An 18,276-nucleotide genomic window follows, 5' to 3' on the forward strand; every position below is an offset into this window, starting at 1 on the left:
CCAAAAGCAATTTGGGACTAGAATGTGAGACTCATGCTCCAGTTTCAGAATCAAGCACTAACCTCAAATATTGTATGTCTTCACTAGAACAATTATACCCACATCACATAAATTATAAATTTTGTAATCAAATTCTGTGTATTTAAGCAATGAATCCCAATTGATTTGGGTTAGAGCCTGGACACTTTGAAGATGTATTGCATGACATCATTTGTATAAATACAATAATAACATAATCAATTTTGATACATGATTATTCTCGATCATGTATGATTTGTTTTTTCAAATGATCAAAAGTTTTTGCTTTCTTTGTTAACTGTCATAATGTTTGATGGAGAAAGGTTCTCTAAGTGCATGTTTTCATATTTCCTCTTTATCTATGCCACATAATTGATGATGTGTGTGCAGTCATATGATTTTAAATCTATTTGGAACTATATTCTCAGTCCACACCCTTGGTGGAATACATAAGGTGAGGCTCCATCTTTTTCACGGTGATATGCCAGTATCCACTCAACATAAAATCTAGGCTAACTATTATTGGCATTGCATCAAACCCATGTAAAAAAGTATAGCCAACAGTTGGTTCCATTGGAGGGACCCAAAACCTTAACATGTAGAACATATGAAGTGGAATCCAAGAAAGGCAAAGATTAAAGAATGTTTCGAGGAAAAAATTAGAGATTTTGCTAAAACAGTCAAGAATTTCAATCCTAAAAATTTGAAAGAGCACTACATTTCTTCAGATCTCCATGAAATTTTATTTTGCACTACAAAATACAAGAACGAATTGTCAAAAAACTATAAGTAAACTTCCATGGTATCTGTTATCTATGGAATTAACCAAAGCCAACTAAAAGACCTCTATTTCATCACGAACTGAGCAATGACAAAGAACTATAAGACTAAATTCTAGAAACGAAACTTTCCATTCTATATAAATCTAGCCTGGTACTCACAGTCTTCATGATATTATTGATTTCATAAACAACTCATCAAATATAACATCGTGCATATCTATCTAATTTATTTGTCTTCCATGTAACATTACTAGATTTCAAAAAATTCATGAAAAATATAACAAGCATTTGTGGAAAGAAATGAAACAAAGCAAGGGCTAGAAGTGTAGAAGTAGTAGGTCGTAGCTCAATAGTAGCATTAAAAATGAAAATAAGAGTATAGGCAACAATTTTTTTTTTAGTTTACTAAACATAACAAAAAACAGGAAAATGTAGATAACTATTATTAATAGACTCCAAATTGAAACTGGGATTTTTCAAAACATATATGTAATGAAGAAGGTATAAATGTTGTTGTAGTAATATCAGTGTAAAAAAAGGTAAATATTTTTTATTGACATAATGTCAGTGAAAGCATTTCTACTATTTTATCAAATTTGGAACAAAAAAGTTGAAATTTTTCCCTATCATGTTCATTTTCCTTTCAAGATTCGGCTCTTAAGTTTTGTGATATCATGTAATCTTCTTTTTGAATAATGGCCAACCCTGCAATGAGAGAGAATACAAAATGATTATTATGCTTGTATAAATAAAAAACTGAAGACTTTTGTTATATGACTAAAGACCGAAGGTCAAAGGATAAAGTTGTTACCTAGGGAGACAAGACAAACTTGCTAGCTGAGATTTTCTTTTGCTTTTTGTTGTGGTCGGTATCTAAAATATCATTGTCGTCATTTAGAGTGAAGATACCTTGAAATTGGAGATTGCGCAACATATAAATTGTTGTTGTTTTTTCTACAAATATTCTTGGTAAGACATTTGGGCTACTGTTGGAAACAACTGCTTTAAAACTAGTATGTTTCTGAGGCAACATCGTAATGTATTGTTATTAGGAGTTCTTATAATGCATTTGATACAATGCAGAAATAGAAGCGGAGTATTGTGTTTGCATTTAGTGCAAAATGTTGACATGTCTTCTATCATTATAGTTGATGAGATTGGGAAACTGCAAAGTGCACACACAGGTTCAAATGGTGTGGACTATGCATTTACAACTAACAGTGTTCCTTGCACCTACTAGAAAATAAAACTAGTGAGTAAATGTATAATGGAAAATAAGTAATTGTGTAATTAAAAATAAACAAATTATTGTATATGTAGGCACCTGGTTTTGTCTATCAATTATTTTTTTGAGATCGTGTTCTATTTTAGTATTCAAATTTGTGATGAATGTGGCCTATGTTGTATGGAATTTTTTTTCCTCGAGGTCTTTTCTTTTTGTTATGTTTTTGAAGAGCATGATCGAAATTTCTACATTTTGCAGTGTCTGTTCAATTTCATTGTAGATAGGCCGCAAGTTTTTAAATATTTTCAGCTGTGACATAAAGGACACAAAGAAGAAATCATGTTTTTTCATAAAGACAATAAACAAATATTCATAAACCTTATGGGTGAATGGTGTAAGGCAGATCATCTTACCGAGGCCATACCATCTTGAGAACTTCCATCTTTAATTTGCAATGTATATTGCATGCCAACTTTTTGAGTTGTTGTTACAAGTGTTGCAACTGTTGCTATTGGGAATGTTTCAATGATTTCTCTCAATTGTTTTATTGACACATTTGGAACAAATTTGTATTCTGTATAGATTGAGATGATGTTTTCTACAGTGCCTTTGTTTTCTAATAACAAAATCCAATGATAGTCACCGTGGTCGTAATTTGTTTTTGGTAGAATCTAGAAATTTGTCACTAGAATTCATTTTCCTAGCAAGATCTTTTGATTATGCTTTTCAATGAGTTCATTTGGAACAACCAATGTCATTGTCATCAATCCCTGCTGATTAGTTAGATCTGCACGCAATATTTGACGAGTTTTTTGTGCTTTGTCAAGAAATGTGTTGTAGACAACCATTACATCACCATGGAATAATTTCAAGTTTTGTGGATGTTCAATTCTTCAATTGATATTGGAATTGGTGATGGTGCATTTTAATTATGCACATATGAAGCAAATTAGAGTCAATTACAAAGAAACAAAGTTGATGTGTATATTACAATGTGACAAGTGCAAATAAGTGATAAGCATGGCTTGACTTGCCTTGTTGCTTCGTTTGTTAGTTGTTTTTCTTGCTCCAATGTTGTGATGATTTGTTGTTCAAGGTTGCAAGGTATTGGTTTCATTGCAAATGATAATTAGTGGAAAATGGAACTAGTGATATTGGAGACATGAAAAGCAATTTTATAAATATATATATCTATATATATATATATATATATATATATATATATATTTGGTGAATTGATATTTTGAATAGTATATGTATATACTTTCCTTCTGCGTTTTTGGTCATTCGAGCTTTGATACATTTTAGCTATATAAGAGAAAAGGAAACTTCATTAGTAGTTTCTTTGGATATGGATACAATAGATGCTTGCAAAATAAAAGTAATGAATGGTTAGTTTCAATAACAATAAAAGGGGAAAGAAAATATATTAATTGTAGATATGGAAAGAGTTCGATGTGTTTTGTGATTCATCTGCATGTACATGGTCCATTATGAGACATATTGTTTCATGATTTGACCAATATGTATCTAGCTTGTAAATCTTGTAGTTGTTTGTTATGTTAGACCATATATATATATATATATATATCTATATCTATATATATATATATATATATATATTTGGTGAATTGATATTTTGAATAGTATATGTATATACTTTCCTTCTGCGTTTTTGGTCATTCGAGCTTTGATCCATTTTAGCTATATAAGAGAAAAGGAAACTTCATTAGTAGTTTCTTTGGATATGGATACAATAGATGCTTGCAAAATAAAAGTAATGAATGGTTAGTTTCAATGACAATAAAAGGGGAAAGAAAATATATTAATTGTACATATGGAAAGAGTTCAATGTGTTTTGTGATTCATCTGCATGTACATGGTCCATTATGAGACATATTGTTTCATGATTTGACCAATATGTATCTAGCTTGTAAATCTTGTAGTTGTTTGTTATGTTAGACCATACATGATCAATGAGTGGTGTGTGCACATAGGTATTTGTATCTAGTAGGAAATAGAGGTTGTGGCTATGTGCATAGTCTTTTACATGGTAAATTTTAGGGGTAAATTTTAGCCCAAGGGCGAAATTTAAGGGGTTTTTCATTTTAGAGGGGTGAAATTTTTATAAAACACCCATTTCATATATTTATCCCAACTTTTATTTAAAAAATAATTTATTTTTTTTCATTTTAGCCCCAAAAAAGGGGCGACAAACTATGGAAATACTCATTTGACCCAATTCGCCTGTTTGGGAGATTATATTCCATTACAATCGCCTGATTTTCTATTTTGCAATGTTAAATTCAATTGCAATTGCCCATTTTCTAGTTTGGGAGGTGGTTTGGGAGGTTGTATTTGGTCCCAATAAATAAAAATATAAATAAAGTGGAGGTATGGTAAATAAATAAAACCTCTTTTTATACTTACTCCAAAGGTATGGTAAATAAATAAAAATATAAATAAACCAAAGGTATGGTAAGTAAATAAAACCTCTTTTTATATTTAGTCCATAACCCTCTTTCTATTTAATAAAGCTAAAAAGAAGGTTTTATTTAAGTGATTCCTATGGGCCAAATACCATATTTATAAAAGAGGTATGGCAAATTAATAAAAATATAAATAAACGAGAGGTATGGTAAATAATTAAAACATTTTTTTTATATTTACTCCATAAGTCATCTTATAGTTACGAACATGCAACAGTGTAAATAAATAAAAATATAAATAAAGTGGAGGTATGGTAAATAAATAAAAGTATAAATAAACTAGAGGTATGGTAAATACATAAAACCACTTTTTATATTTAGTCCATAACCCTCTTTCTATTTAAAAAGGCTCAAAAAGAGGTTTTATTTAAGTGAATCTTATGGGCCAAATACCATATTTATAAAAGAGGTATGGTAAATTAATAAAAATATAAATAAATGAGAGGTATGGTAAATAAATAAAACATTTTTTATATTTACTCCATAAGTCACCTTATATTTACGAACACTCAAACAATGTGTTATATTCAGGAAGCCTATGGGTCAAATACTATGGGCTAAATACCATAGGCCAAATTATTATTAATACCATGCAATAAAACATTATTAACCCTAATTTTAATATTAATAAAAATAAAGATGGCACATGGTATTGACCCATGGTATTCATGTGAAATGTAGCCAATTTAAAGGCAGGAACTAAACCATCATAGGTCCATCTTTACTTTGGATCTACTAAGTGCCGAGAGGGATCAAACATCATGATATGCAAAGTAGCATAGAGTGAAAAAATATTTGATCCCTCTTGGTGCTTGGTAGATCAAGAGTAAAAATGAATCTTGTAATTTAATGTCACTTAAACATTTTAATTTGGTTAAAATAAAAAAATAAAATAAAAATCAATTATTAATCTTATTAATTTTTATAAATCACTAATAGTAGTTTTTAAAATCCAGGTTTATGATAACCCATGGTATTGACGCATGGTAATACCATGGTATTCATGTGAGAATAGACTATTTAAAGGGGAAATTCTATTAGCTTAGATCCATCTTAATTCCAGGTCTACCAAGTGCTGAGAGGGATAAATAGATTTCATCCCTATAAGAGTGGTAGATGTGGAGTTAAGATGGATATAGGTTGGTTTTTATGATAATGAAGATATTAAATAGACTTAGGAAATTATATTGTAAAAAACATCTTGAAGTGAATGGTTAAAGCTACATTTAGTCACTTCACAAAATTTAGTAAAAAATACCAATATCTCCATTAATATTGGTTTTTCTGAATTAGTAAAAAAAAAAAAAAAATCAAAATAGTGAAATATTATCACTCTTTCCGCATCACCCTCACAAAAGAGAGATAGTCGCTGCCTATATTTCCCACCATTTTTGAAACATTCTCAATATGATATCTTCATGAAAATTTAAGGTACTGATGTTGGATTAGTTGTTTGAAAAATATGCTGGTTTGTACAACCTTTCATCATTTCTCTGTTATTCTTAGTTTGTCATAATGATCTGTATGGGTTGGGCCACTGCACCATATTGTCCTAAAATGCGAAGTTTGTGTACCAAAAAGGAAATTAATCCACATGTTACAATGCTGTTAAAAAATGAAAGACATATTAAGGTAGTGAATTGTGCTAATAAGCAATTTATATTGGGAGAGACGTAATTAAATTTATTATTTAATTGAAGATTTCCAATTAAAATAATAATAAATCTACATTTATATATTTATATATTGATTGGAAAGCTTCTGACAATGATCACTTCTTTTCATTAGATCCCCTTTAGGCCTTTGGGATACCTACTACTTTCTTATATTATATAGTTGGGGCTTGCTACTTGTTGGCATGATGGGGTAAACAAACTTGATGTGTTTTTTATCTCATAGTTGGCGTCTATGGAATAAGAAAGAAATTTGATAGCTTGATAAAGGTGGAAGAGAAAATATTAATCTCTCTTACCTTGACAGAACTGGTGGTCAAGATCAACACCTACAAGAACTTTATTGTGGAATATTATCAAAACTAATAGAAGGATATGAAAGAGTGTATAGTAAGAACCTTGACAAACATGGCCACCAAAACTTGCAACATTGTTGTAGGAAGACAAAATTATGTTTCTTTTTTTCCAAACATGTAAGTTAGTATATCACAATTTAATGAATATATTTTCCTATTATCATGTATGGTTTCATACTTTAACAAAACATTCACCAAGACTTCACAATGTTTTATTATTTAGTGAAAGATTTGCCAAGATCTTACAAAATTTTATTATTCAGTGAAATATTCGCCATAACTTTACAAGATAATATAATCTGGTGAAAGATTCACCAATATATATATGTATATATATATATATATATATATATATATATATATATATATATATATATATATATATATATATATATATATATATATAGATATATATATATATATATATATATATATATATACATATTATATTATTGATAAAATCGCCTCCCGTTTTTCCTATGTATCATGGGGATTCGCCCATTTATTATACATATAAATTTAGGGTGGTTCTTAAAATTTTCCCTGGGCTTTTACTATCTTTGTTCTAGTGTTATGTTCACACATGTTAACATTGGAATCTCCTACCATGATTATTAGTTTACTAATAGATATATTGAAAAAAAAAAATCAAGAATATCTACTATATTAGGCAATGTGGCATAGAGTGTTGTGTAAACATTAACAATTGTAATTTTCATTCCATGTAGAATGATATTTTTCATTAATGATTCTACATTGTCTTATTGAAATTTCATATGTTCAACAATTGCTATATTTGTTTTCAAACATGTGAGAAATCCATATTTATAATGGCTTGATATGCAATTAAAAGTTTTGAAATTTTGTTGAAATATTTCTTGTTTCGAATGTGTTTCCTGTAAACACAGAATATCAGCGTCCATTAGATCATAGTCATTAAGGACATCATTTATATAAGTTTCTAGATTGAGAGTGTTTAGAGAGAAAACTGATGTGCATAAATGTCTATGCAAAAATTAATAATTGTAATCTAGTTCCCAGTTTGCAAATTATTGTAGACGGTCCATTTAAGTTGCTATTTTTTGCTTGACTTTGAAATTATCTTTCTTTAGTGGTTTTAATGGGAACAAGGATTGCATGTTTCTAACACGAGACAAGGTCGTATAGGCTAATCCATGAGTTCATATCCCAGTAGGATCAAATGCAATGTTGTCTAGGGTAAGGCCTTGTGATCTATGGATTGTTCGAACACGTGCCAATTGAACAGGAAATTGTTTTTGTATTTTGATATAACCTGTTTTTCTTGCACTGTTATTGGTTTTTCTATTCACAATATGGGGATCCAATCTTTGGAAATTCCTTAACTATAGAAGTGAGCCAAATTTTTTTCTTGGCAATGCCATATGTTTGCATCGAATAATTTGATCCATATGATATCAATTTCATTTGTTTTTTTTACAGGATTTAATGATTCCATCCACTCCATTAACAAGGCCATCTTGTGAATCGTAATTTCCAGCATATATCTCAACTAACATGTTTAATTTTACAACTATCTGTGAAGGAAATGTTGATGTATGTAAATGGGAAGGGAAATTGCATTGGTTTTCTTCTTCTTGATCGATCGTATTGACAAAAATATCGTCTCCAGGAACAATTGACAACATTTTATTGTTGTGCAAAGTGAAATATTTATTTTTATAAAAAATATAGGGGAAAGTAGGGTCTATAGGTGTATGTCTAACACAATTTATGTTCAAATATTGCAATCATCTTCTATTTGAGTGTTTGTTCACATTCTTTTCAATATTGAGATGAATTGCTTGTTTGTTTGACACACTGTAATATGAAATTCATATAAATTTACATTTTCTTGCCAAAAGTCATATGGGACTGGTTGTTTGTTGAGAATAAGTAGTTTGAATATCAAGGAGTATTGTATAGGTTTTGCTTGATAGAGGTCACCACAAAATATGATATCAACATTTCCGAAATATTTTGTTTGGACATGTTTTATGTTCCTCAATCGATCATCAATGCAAAACAAGAACCGACTTCCAAGTAGGGAAACCTCAACAATGAAAACTAATCTCAATTCTTGGTAAAGTTTTTCGAATGCATCCAATGCTTCATTGCTAAGCAGTGTGGGGGTAGACTTGTTAAAAGGCATAAGTAGTGTAGAGTGGATTGTTGTATCACCTGCATTATATGCAGCTTTGTCTGTGTATGCTAGTATCAAACCCTTTGGTTTCAAAGGATCAGTTGAATGATGTGCATCATAAAGTAACATGAGCATTTGGAAGATAACTTTTGTTGTGAATGTTTTTCCAGTTCCAACTCCTCTAGTCAAGAATAAACATAGTTCTTTGTACATGTCCATACGCTTCTTCATTGCAATGTCTTTGGTAATTTCTTGTTGTTATCTATTGATAATTCTTCGTAATCTATGATATTATGCATTTGTGAGAAGAAATGGATGCTCTAATAGCTAGAATTTGATACTTAGTTGTCTTTTTCTTTCATGGTGATGGGAATGTTGTAAATCTATTTCCAAGTCATATTTTTCACTAATTTTTTCAGTGGTTCTTTGTTTTTCCATTATATCAATGGCATCTTTGGTGCTATTTTGGATGTCTTGAATGGCATTTTCTAAATCACCCCATAATGGGTTGATATTATAAGTGAAATTGGACACATTTGTTTTTATTTTGTTGTCATGTAACATATAAGAAGCTTCCCATGATAGCAAGTTTTTTTATCAATGTACTTTCACTTTTTTCAAATGGCACATATAGCAAAAGCTTTTCTCTACAATAGTTTTCATAGTCAGTGTGTTTTTTGTATTTCATGAATTGTATGACTTTTGGTTTTTTCCTTTTCAAAATGGGTGTGCCATTTTTGTTGTACATTGAAGCAAATTTAGAAAGGCATATATGTTTAACAGCATTAGGTCGATTGATATAATAATCAATAATGGAACTGCACATGACATTTTTGGAGTTGTCATCTTCCTGTTTTAGCAGGAATGATGGTTTGACGATAAATGTACATTCGTCCATTGGCGATGTGTTATGAATATGCATTCTTGTGAACTATGATTCAATGGAATAGAAAGTGTTATATGGACTGCTTGTTGAGCTAAGATTTATTGGAGATTAAGAAAATCATTTCCCAATGAGTGTATCATTTCAATAGCATTTAGCTTGCTCTTTTCATGTTCTCTTCTTATCCTTTTAAATGCATTTGTCATTGATTTGTCAACTTTTGTCATGTAAGAAGTGCAATATGATGTAGTTGCATATGCATTAAGGACAAATCAGGCATCAGTATTTACATTCCATAGCTTTGGTATATTCATGGAAATTCTATTATTCCAAGTGTGTGAGGGTTTTCGTTGCAATAAAATCATTTGTTGCTTCAATGTACTTTGTATTGCCAAGATGTAATCAGTTTTAGTTAAATGCAATCCATACAAAAACTCGTCAAATGTGTTGTTGCTATTATATTGTTTCTTTTCCAAGATGTTATCTATGAATTTTTCTTTTTCATTTAATGTCTCATCTACCAACACAATTGGTTCAAGAACTTTTGTGCTTCTCATTGGTGGCATTGGGAAGTTGTATCTGCAATGTGAGTTTTTCCTCTTTTTGCAACTTCTTGTATGGTGGTGTTCATGTATTTTTGCAAGCTCTGGATCAAGGTGATCTGTGCTACAAGTCAAGTAACTATCAACAAAGTTTTGAATGTCATAATTACTATTAAATCCATATATTGGTGCATTTTTTACCCATAACAATCCATGTTCATGTTCGCTTCCTCTATTTTGAAATTCATTTACAAAGTAGTAATCAGGTATCTCTCTGATGAATGTTTTTTTTTTTTAGATATCATTTTTTTAAGACATTAATTCTATGCCTATAATAGCGAGTGCAAGTTACTGTATTCTTTCTTATGAGATCATTGATGTTATAGTCTTCTATTGTTTCAATATGTTTTATTTTTTTCCTCTTGCTATGTAATTTGGTCAATGTATTGACCAATGGATCCCATTGATGTTCAACACTTGTAAATGTGACGAAGAACGTTGGAGGTTATTATTGACGTATCATGGAAAATATATGTTTCTTCATTTGTTGTAGGAAATCAGGAGAAATTATTATGTGCTTAAAATCAATGTAACCAATGTCACTTTTAAGAATATTGTCCAAGTTTCGATTATATTTAACGTCCTTTGCTAGTAAATTTCTTCCTTTTAATTTCCCTTTTCTAATTCTTATTGAAATTCATGCAAGGAATTTTTCAATTATTATTCACAATGTTTTGAAAAACAAATTTGTTGTGTGGTAAGATAAGTCACCACTATGGTGCATTAACTCCCATTGTGCAATTTTTTGGTAGCGAAACCTTTCTACAATGTCACCATCATGTGGGTCTCCAAAAAATAGGGTTGGAAAGTTCATTTGTTCTGCATATTTGTCTTTGAAAATTCCAAGGGGATGCTAGCCTTCGGCTAGAGCAAGTTCAATCAACTTGTCTTATAAATCATGGATGCATTGGGATCCTATGTATCCGTGCACCAATGTTTTAGCTGGCATTTCATTTTCTAAATCACTAGTTGTTTGATCTTTGTCTTCAGTGTCACTATTTTCAATTGGAGTGTTTGAGGTAGTTGATTGTAGGATGCTATCCCAGTTTTTATTTATGTGTAATTTTTCAACTCTATAAAGGTGTTGAGAACATAGTTCCTTCAATGCTGTCATGACATTATGCACACAAACTTTTCTTGTTTGAAATGCATTTTTATATTCCAATCATATTTTCAATGCAACATTAATTTTTGTTGTGTTTTCCATAAATTGTGGCAGTGCAGTTTGAACAATGTCTATTTGGATAGGAACATTGATGGTCGATCCTGTTAAACCCATTTGTGATCGTTTTTGGCCCCATTGTCTTATTTTTGCAAATGCAATTCTTAATGCTACATGATGTTCTTCAATTTTTGAGAGTGTGCCTACACTTGGGAATGGTTTGTTTCGCCTATTGTTCTAAGGTACAACAAATTGTGGCAATTTTCCATTTTGAAGTGTTGTTTCACAAACCTTGCATATTACTTTGTTGGGAATATTTCTATGGTTTTTAGATAAATTTACATATATTTGCTTGAAGTCTTTTCCAATCCTCTCCATATTCTTGTGGGACTACAATTGTTTACATATTGGACATTTTTTCTTAGGTGTGTCCTCTATGTTGGCTAGGTAAATTGTTATAGAGTTTTTATTGGATAAGAAATTATGTTTATTCTATGATTTTTGTTTGCGTACATTCTTATATTTTTTTGTCTGTAATCATGCTAGTTGTTTTAATATATGTACATTGACCCTATCATTTCTATATTTTGTCATTGGCGTAATACCATATTGCAATTTGTCTTCATGCACATGTGCATTTTTTGACATAGGTCCATGTTGTGTGTGCAATGACATTGTTTCTATTGGAAGAATTGGACAATGTACATTGCTTCTGTTGTTATGTCCATCTATTGAAAAAGGTGCATAATGGGTGTGAAATGCATCTATTTCAAATGACACTATATTGTATGTTTGACTTGAAAAGTTGTTGCATTGGTAGTAATTGACAATGCTCCTAGTTACAGAGGACCATTCATGTATGTTTACTTGCAATTTTATTGCTACCCATTGCAAAAAAAATGGACCACCTTCTATTCCACCTTTCTCAAATGGCATTTCCATATTGATAAGGTATGTTTGCCAATTTGTAACTTTTTTTGAGTTTTTATGACATCTTTTGATAGATATTTTTGTAGACAATGCAATGCAGTGTTTGCATTGCATGTGATCGAATTGCATAATGATTGCACAATGTAAAGTATTAAGGATTCTACATCAGATTCAAGTGAAATCAAATGGAAAAGTGAAAATTACATGCTATCTCCACAAATGGATATAGTGTTTGTTGCTTTATGCAATCTATGGCCTTGCATTTTATCATTCATTATTTCCCAATAGGTTTGTAGATCTTTGCAGGGAGGAGAAAGGTATTCATTGCATATTACAATTGATTGAGCTATTTTTTTGTACAAAAATGGTTCATAGTGCCCATTAAAGGGGTTCGCATCATGGAACAATATATAAAATGGATTTGTCATTTTGTTTGAATTGAACAGAAAATACCCTTTTTTTGTTAATGACCAAATTCCTATTGATAAATTCAACCATTTTGCTAGCCAACATATGCAAAATGTGTCTCCCCATGGTCCTCGTTCATTCTCAATGGGGCCATTTGAATTCAGGTGAAGCATTCTTTGCAAGTATGTTTCAACGTAACAAATTCCATGAAGCTAATATAGGATAACAGGTGCTAGCTCGTAATTGAATGATTTCGTTGCTTCTATGTGACCTTGTTCAAGGAACATCAAGAAGTCTAGTCTATTGTGCCATTTTGCATTTCAGTGGATGTATATTGAAAATGCAAAAGGACTTCAATTGCATTGAAAATAAAATCGCTTGGATTGTATGAAAATTCTTCAATTCTAAAAAGGTTGTTGGTGTTCAAGACATCATCAATAGTTGCATCATTGTCACATTTTTTTTTGGTTTGTAACTATCAACATCAATTATTTCATAGATTTTTATATTGTTATTTCGTTATTTTTTTTGTTGAAATTGGCTAGCTAAATGAAATTGTCTTGTTGTTGCAAGATTGGGGAATTTGGAATAGGATAGGGAAGTTGTATTTGCAATGAAACAGAAGCAACAACAAAGTGGAATAGAACGTGCAACTAACTTGACATTCTTACTCCCACGTATTTGCAAGGAGACTCTACAAAAGAAAACAATGAGGTTGCCATATAAGTTTCTATATGTCGAACCAATAGCTTATGACATACAACGAAAGCATGAAGGAACCTAAAGAAAGGAAGATGATGAGGAAATCACAAAAGCCATGTACTTTAGCAAACTATCAAAAAGAGAAACAATGTTGTTGACAAGAAATACATGTTAAGTGAGATGGTTCTAATTCGCCTAAAGCAAGACTTTGTAACAACGTGATTATAGATAATGTGTAGGCCATGAATATTGATCTGTTCTCGGTGAGTTCGCTTTTTGTTCTATTGATTATAGTTATTTTCAGCTTGACTGGAACAGATCATCGTAATATTATACTCGAGCATAAGAGTTGGATCAACACCCTTTTGTTGTTGGGCACCATAGGCCATAGAAGAGAAATATTTTATAGGGAAGCCCCCGTAGTGATCTTGAACCATCCCTAAGAGTGGGAAGATAAATTAAGGTGATAGTGGTTCATTTTCCAAGTTCCACGAAATTGTTTTTAGATGAACATCTTGCATTATTTGGTGACAATTAATGTGGTAACATGTAGGTTAAATATGATTCTATGACTTCCCATTTGCTGCAGGATTTTAACAGATATCGAAAAATTTATTCACTCCGAACTATTAAATAAGGATACATTAATGTATGAATTTGTTTATGAAATAATAAAACATAAACCATTTACAATAGGGAAGCAATCTTTGCCACCATATTCATCTATAATGAAAGCAGGGAGACAGAAACTGGAACTACAATATTCCTACCATCTCTTCTTGTCGTTGAATGATACTATTCATTGCTAACCAAAACCAAATTAAAATCTAGTGAATTAACCTAAATAAATGTATAAACATTGATAGCATGAGACATATTCATCTTAAAATCTAAAACACACACAACAACACATAGGAAAAAAAGTTATAATGAGAAAACTACACAAAAGGAAACCAGAGACAAGACAGAAGTACAAATATTGCAAGAAGCCATACCTTCAATCATTTGCAAAGATGCTACAACTGTTTTTTCAACCAGTTCCTGCTACCTCTATTTTTCTGGATATTTCGCTCAATGCGAGCTACGCCGTGAATTCAATACTCCAATGACCTAGTAAGTTCCAGAAACAAACAACTAAGATTGAGAGAGTGCAAGTTCTAAACACAAATCAATGGTCATTTTTCTTATGACCATAAATCTACACAAGTCACTCATTGGGTATTGCACGATAAATCTGCATAAGATATTCAATTTGTTTTGAGAAAATTTAAACAAATGAGTAAACTCTGTTACTGGAAAGAAGCTTAAATATATCAATTAAGTAGGAAAAAGAAATTAAGTATACGGTGTACTCTCATAACAAGAATAAGCTTCAGATGTATCAAGCACATCATCAAGATGTGCTCAACATTGGTGAATTGAGCAAAGATTCAAGTTTTGTAGTCCTTAGGTCTTTTAATATTACAACAAGGATGCAAAAATCATAATGTGTTCTTTTCTCACGGTACTTTTTTATTGCAACTACACATACATGTAGGACATTAGTTAAAATATGAAATTTGAAATTTCATGAAATCAATTATTACTGATTTAAGTAACTTCAATTTTATTTTCAATTTTTAAAATGTGAAACTTTAAATTTCATAAAATCATTTATTATGATATTGGAAATTTTAAATTAGTGATTTCATTTAATTTAAATATTGTGAATTTGTTTTTCAAGTTTAAAAATTTATAATTTTCTAAAATTAGTTATTATTGATATTGGAAATGTTTAAATTAGTGATTTTATTTAATAAAGGATTTTCAATATTTAACAATCAAATTAAGGAGCAAGATTTTTAAAAGTGTAAAAATTTCAAAACTTGCTAGGTTGTTTTCTAAGTCCCTGAATTATGCTTACTAGTGACTAGTAACTTAGGTTTTCTTAATACTCAACTTATTAGTGACCTGAAGAGTATGTTTTCTTGGTTGGCTTTCCTCTCTTTTATGTTAGGCTTATTGGTAAGTGGTAACTTGGGTTTTCTTAATGCTCAAGTTATTAGTGACTTGGAGAGTATGTTTTCTTGCTTTTCCTCCCTCTACTTTTTCTTTAAGTTAATTTGTGTGAGTATTTCTATGTAAAATAATAGTAGGATATCCAAATCATATGACATATTTTACTTTTTACAATTTTAAACCAGACAGACAAAGATTTGTTTTCCAATAAAAGTAGCACTAAGAAAAAAGAATTAGCATTCCCTATTATCTTAATGTTTGTTGTAATTATTATTATTGCTTACTCAAACTTGCACGAACAGATGCAGGTGCACATATAAACAACATAAATCTGATTAAGATTGCAAATTCATTCTATTTCTACTAAATGTCAATTCTCCTTCGTCAATAGTCCACAATAAAAGGTGGCATGCAACAAAACAATATAAACAGAGTCTCAGAGTATTTCTTTGGTTTATAGGTGACAAATTGAAAGGTCAAACAAAATTGGCTTTATTTTGATGCTATCACAGAATATGCCATGGAGTTCAATCGATTTTGAAAATTCCCAAAGCATTTTTCTAATCAAATAGGATAAGCTTTATTTTAATGCTACCAAAGAATATGTCGTGGAATTTATTGGATGAGATTTTTTATTTTTTTTTAATCTAATGAAAATGTCAATATACCATGCAATTGATTGGCCTACATGATATTTTAAAAATTTAATTAAAATGTCAATATGCCATGGAATTGATTGGCCTGGAGAAAATGTATGCCATGGAGTTCAATTGATAATGAAAATGCCTAATGCATAAAAATTTAATGAAAATGTCAATATGTCATGGGATTGATTGGCCTGGAGAAAAGTGATGCAATGTAAAACATAAAATCTTCATAAATGACCCCCAATACAGTAGACTATGCTAAAATACATAGCAAAAAGGGATGCAATGTAAAACATAAAAGCTTTATAAATTACCCACAATGCAAAAGACTATACGTCACTTCTAGCCAAAAGGTATGCAATGTAAATCCGTGAGCTGCCATTATCAAAGAGTTCCTAAGATGCCTTGGGAAGTGTTTTCAAATCTGAAAATATTATGTGCAAGAGACTCTGCGTCGCTTTTGAATTTTCAGTAGAAATACCTAGCCAAAAGGGATGCAATGTAAAACTAAAAAAAAAAAAACTTCTTAAATTAGCCACAATGCAAGAGACTCTGCGTCGCTTTTGAACTTTTTGTTCAAATACAAGCCAAGAGGGAAATAATGTAAAATAAAAAAACTTCATAAATGACCCAGAATGCAAGAGACCTTGCGTTTCTTTTGAATTTTTTGTTCAAATTCAAATACATAGCCAACAGCAATGCGAGAGACTCTGTGTTGTTTTTGAATTTTCTGTTAAATAAAATGAATGCATACCAGATTCTTGCTCACCCACAATGCAAAAGACTCTGCGTCGCTTTTGAATTTTATGTTCAAATACATAGCCAAAGAGGGATGAAATATAAAACAAAAAAGCTTCATAAATGACCCACAGTGCAAGGGACCCTGCATCTCTTTTGAATTTTGTGTTCAAATTCAAATACATGGCCAACAGAGATACAATATAAAACAAAAGAAGTTTCATAAACAAACCCATAATGCAAAAGTCTCTGAGTCACTTTTGAAATTTCAATTAAATAAAATCAGTGCAGGAAACACCTTCTTCACCAAATCGAGGGACAATTGTAGAGCTCTGAACCATGACCCTTTTAACTTCTTGTTGTAGAGGCTACAACCACCCTCCAAATTTTTTCCTTAGCTTCATTTTGGAGCCTCCCTTCCAACTTTTCACAGCATCTTGCCTTCCTTCGTCAAGTTCACAAGCTTCAATATTTTTCTTGCATAAAGGCAGCCTATCGATCACAGCTCGATGCATTCCCCTCACAGGTTGATCACTCGGACTTGGTAAAACTGCAGACTGAGCATCTCCACCAAGAAATTACGCAATTCAGGAGGGAAACCAACCTTCCCTCCAAAAATTGTACAATCCTGACTGGCAACCTGCTAGGCTCTAGAATTGCACAATTCTGGTAGTCGACACTCACGGTGAAAATTGCACAATTTTCCTCAGCATAGTTGCTCTGCCAAGAAATTGTGCAAATCTCCTGGGCATTCACCCTAGCTCCCTGCCAGAAATGTACATTCCTTCAAGCAGTCAAGAAGTCTCTTGCATGTGCAACTCAGTTGATCGGTTCCCTCCAAGACCGAGCAAAACTGACTTGCATGCATGGGTTGCTTCTCCAAAGGTAGCATGCAAAGGCATCCCTTATTTTAGGGATCTATTTTTGGCAGTGGGAGGTTACATGTAAGGATCATTTCATAAGCCTCCCACCAAATGTCGCTTTCCCTAGATTTGTGGCATGCACGTCACAACCTTGATATTATCAAAACTCATCAAACAGATGCTGCAAATCTCATTCCTCACAACAACCTTACAGCTCTAACATCCCACATTGTATCTAGGAGAATTCGACACATTCAGCTTAACTATTTTTGGGTAAGCCCGCTTTCCATTCCTTGTGTTGTATTTATGTCACTTTTTGTGTTTTCTCTTGTGTGAGTACTGTTTGCTTGATTTATTTGAACACATGATGTCGTTTACATGTATACTATCTTGTCTTAGGACTATTTCAGTTTTCATTGCTATCTCACTATTATCGCATGCATGAAATTGTTTTCACGAACGATCGCCATTTTGGCGACTCGCCTCACCCACATGCATGTTGTTTTGCTTGAATCTGTCATTCGCCATTTGCATGCATGATCATTCACTTATGATTACACTCAGTATCACCATGCATTCATACTCACATTCACTTTCAATTTCCCGTCAGCGAGTCTGGGTAGCCTCCACCTGGACTCT

Source organism: Pinus tabuliformis, chromosome 8 (assembly GCF_031772625.1).
Source record: "Pinus tabuliformis cultivar Carrire ecotype Pingquan chromosome 8, CPIR1, whole genome shotgun sequence".
NCBI classification, from domain to species: Eukaryota; Viridiplantae; Streptophyta; class Pinopsida; order Pinales; family Pinaceae; genus Pinus; species Pinus tabuliformis.